Source organism: Merops nubicus, unplaced genomic scaffold (assembly GCF_000691845.1).
Source record: "Merops nubicus isolate BGI_N331 unplaced genomic scaffold, ASM69184v1 scaffold422, whole genome shotgun sequence".
Lineage (NCBI taxonomy): Eukaryota > Metazoa > Chordata > Aves > Coraciiformes > Meropidae > Merops > Merops nubicus.
Genome location: NW_008591333.1, coordinates 1 through 3,850, shown reverse-complemented (window position 1 = coordinate 3,850; position 3,850 = coordinate 1).

Here is a 3,850-nt window from a genome sequence, read left to right as displayed (position 1 = left end):
ATTCCTGCTTCTTGGAGAAAGTGCAGAACAAGTGAAATATCCTTGTTTATTACCCTAATATCATTAGTCTTTTCTTCATTCATAGCAACAATTACAGGCAGCAGAAGCTGGTGATAGACACTGAGTGTGAAGGACTATTTGTATTTGGCGCTTGGCAAAATTTCTCAGGAAAAACTCCAAAGACCTTCAAAGAGCACCCTTTTTCTTTTAATCTACCAGAAAGCTTACTGACGAGGAGTTTGCTTGTAATATTTATTTAGGCCATAAAAAAGATCTTGAAAGAGATATCACAAACAATAAGCCTTTGTTCTTAGACTGGCCACATAAAGACCAACTGCTATTATGAAAATTTGTATTGCTGCTGTTATCTGATTAGATCAAATCTACTTACTAAAACAAAATTAAAGCTCCAAGCTTTTGCCCAGGCTTTAAGCCATCATAACATGCATTTGTGCTCATAAAAAGCTGTGCAGTGTAAATACACTTCTTTGTGGGGCCTCTTTAGCCAATTACAATTTAAAAAAGAAACAATTTCATTCATCAGTTGATTAATGAATGTGCTCCTTCCCAGTCCCTCAGCCTGTCCCTTAAGTTCCTAGGCTGCATTTTCCAAAGTAAAACTGGGAAGCATGTTATAAGGCAAGTGAGTGCTGTGACAGTTCTTGTCATTGATGAGGAAGACCTAAGGCCATAAGGCATCTAATGACCCGACAGAGCAGAAGGACCATAAAAAAACACCAAAAAAACCCAGCCACTGGCTGGGGTAATTGGAAGCTACCTATGGGATGGTATCGTCTAGTTCCTGTTCAGCATCTAGATTTATTTGTTTGTATTTATTAGTTTGTTTTGATATCCCCTCAGATTATATCACAAGATGTGGACACACACGCACTGTGATTCCTCTAATTACATTATAGCAGTTCTCAAAAAGAAAGCAGTTTCTGGAAGGATGGGAAAATCAGCTGGAAGTATAAATTAAAACGTGCTCTGGGCTATCTGTCTGGGGGACAGGAGTAAACTGGACAGGCACAGCAAGGGTGCTGTAGCTCCAGACTCCAGCCCCTGGCCCCAGCTCCGCTGTGTTTAGCTGCTGGCAGTGTTTCGAGTGTCTCCTTCCAGAGCAGAGCCAGGCTGCTCTGTCCCCTCCCTGGGCTGGTTGTTCCAGTGGAGTGCCCCAGCGCTGGGCACTGGTCTGTCTGCCGGCCCTGGGAGGCCCAGGCTCCTCTGCCCCTGTGTCTACAGGGGATGATGAAGGCAGAGAGAGCTTCAGATAAACTTGGTAAGAGGAACAACAAAGGCTTCTTACCCTCCTCCACATTCTAAGGAAATGAACTTCTCAAGGCTTCAGCGAGGATAGTGAGGATTCCTGGGTTGGTTTTTTTTCAAGTCGGTGCTACAGTCATTCCCAGCAGAGACATGTTCAAAGCTGCACAAACCACCTGAGGGCAGTCACAGTCACCACTCAGGTATTCTTGCCTCAGACCCTGAATCCATGTTGGCTTTCTTTTTCTTTGAAAACCGTCATGTGGTAACTGCCTGATCTAGACTAGAGGCCACTCCAAGGAGGTAGCATTTCCTTCCTGTGAGTGCCCCTTCCCTCTTGGCTATCATTTTGGACTGTGTTTTTCACAAAGTGGATTTAGCCCAGGGACAAAATGTCTTTTTTTTGTGCTCAGAGGATAATCAGAAGCATCCAGAATTAAAACTCCCACCTAGAAAAGATCCAAGTGACAACAGGAAAGGACTCTCAAGAATGACAGCTGAGTTTTTAACTTACAGGAGGCTAGCTTTCACAGATGGGACAGAAATTCTTGAAGAAGCAGCACTCAGACTGTAACTGCTAGGGTCACAATCAGAGCTCTGTACAGCCTTACCTGCAAAGCTAACTTTTTTTATGTCAGCACTGTCATGCCTGTGAAATAGGGGTCAGGCCTAAAACAGCAGTAATGGTTCAGTAGCAAAGCCAGCAAAGATGACAAAGTGGCTAGCCAGAGGGGAAATGGCATAGTTGCCACACCTGCAGTCCTGGGGCCCAATCTGGACACATTATTTATTGAGGAACTATTTAAAAATTGCCTAAATATGTGGATCCAAATGGAACACCTGAAAACAAGGAGGTGTTTGCTTTTGCAAGTATGTTTTTTGCAGGTTTTAAAAAAGCAATCAAAAGATAACAAGCTGCAGACGTCCAGTGACAAAAGGACCACAAATATAGTACAAAAGAGAGACATACAGTCAATCTGCCCAGCATTTAAGTCAAGTCAGAAACTTGCTCCACTCTTTTCTGGAATGGAGACGTTGAAAAGATACCATCTGAATTTCCTTGAAATAGGCTTTAGATCAGAATAACTTGTTGGTGGAGGAGAAAAATGTGAAAATTACACTTGCAAGCGTAGCTGACATAACTTTGTACCGTAGAACCTGTTTTGCAAAGGAGATGTAACAAGTGAAGAAGGTTGGAAAGCAGCCAGTAGGTTTTCTGAAACAGTTCCTGTGTGAGACAGTTGGGGAGTTAGCTATTTCATTGACCCACAGTGTGGTAGTAAAGTGAAGTGCTAGGGCTCACCTGCAGCTGTATTCCAATGGTCCAAACAAGAAGAATAGCTGTCACACAGGCTAACCTGCCTGACAGGCATTTAGAGTGGAAGCAGGACCAAATCATATTCTCCATGCAATGCATGTAGAAAGATATGCATCCAAGTCCTAAATCCAAAAATGACCAGCAGTCTGACATCTGCGGATTGCCAAAACAGAAATGCCCATGCAGGTTAGATTTTAAATTCTGTCCCTACCCAGCCCTTTTGGGTGAGAAAGTGAGCAATGCCTTAATTTAGGACATTTATCTATCACGTGAAACAGCTATTCTCAATTCTGTTTTCTGCACAAGACAACGCCAAACCTTTTTATCTCACAAATTCCCATTAATTGTGCAAACACTGGTTATTTTGGACTGAAAGCACTCGCCTCCTCTTCTGTTAGAGCTCTTCAAGTGAATGAATTAGAGACATGTTTCAGCATAATGAGCGCTTGGGGGATGCTTTGTACAGGGCCCAAGAGAGAGGAGTGAAGCGATCTGCTCTGGGCAGTTTCCATAGTCTGCCTAGACACGTTCAATCCAGAAACTATCCTTGGAGAACAGCTTGGAGACCCTTCTTGCCCTCCCCTCTAGTTCCTGCCTCTTACCATGGTAATCAACTTCAAGAAGTTCTTGTACAACACAACTTCAAAAGGAAACTGAAGAGTGCCAGAATGAGCCTGTTGCCAATTAGGAAGGAGACATATGTCTCATTTACCCTCAGGCAGATAATGGAATTGAAGGAACTCACCCACGACCTGGGCGAACGCTCCTAGCCATAAGCTACTGAATTAAAGGTGCACTGTATGTGGCCACGGTTCCATTTTAAAGCACTGCCGTGCTTTGGGCTGGGTCTGAGCTAGAAGCATGCCTACATCAAAACACCCGTGCAAGGCAGCTGGATTAGACGCTGACGAATAGAGGGTTAATCACCAGCCCTAATGAGTTAGAGAGGCTAATCAGCCCTCGGGCATTGCTGGGGATCCGCCGCAGAATGTTTCACATGCTGATGCGGGAGTGAGGGGTGCGGAGCTCTGCCGACACGCAGCGAGCTGGACCCTTCCAAGACCAGGTGCAGGTGAGGCTGTGCCTCATCGAGTCCTACCTTCGAGCAACATCCTGCTTTGAAAAACACGAAGTGCGATCCAGGTCCCAAAATGTTCTCCCCGGGGTGGAGAACACGTCGTATTTCGTAGCGGCTGGAAGAGGAAAGGCAGAGGCTGGGAAGGAGAAGCTTCGCTCTGGGGCCGCTGCAGGCTACAAAGGACCCGTCCG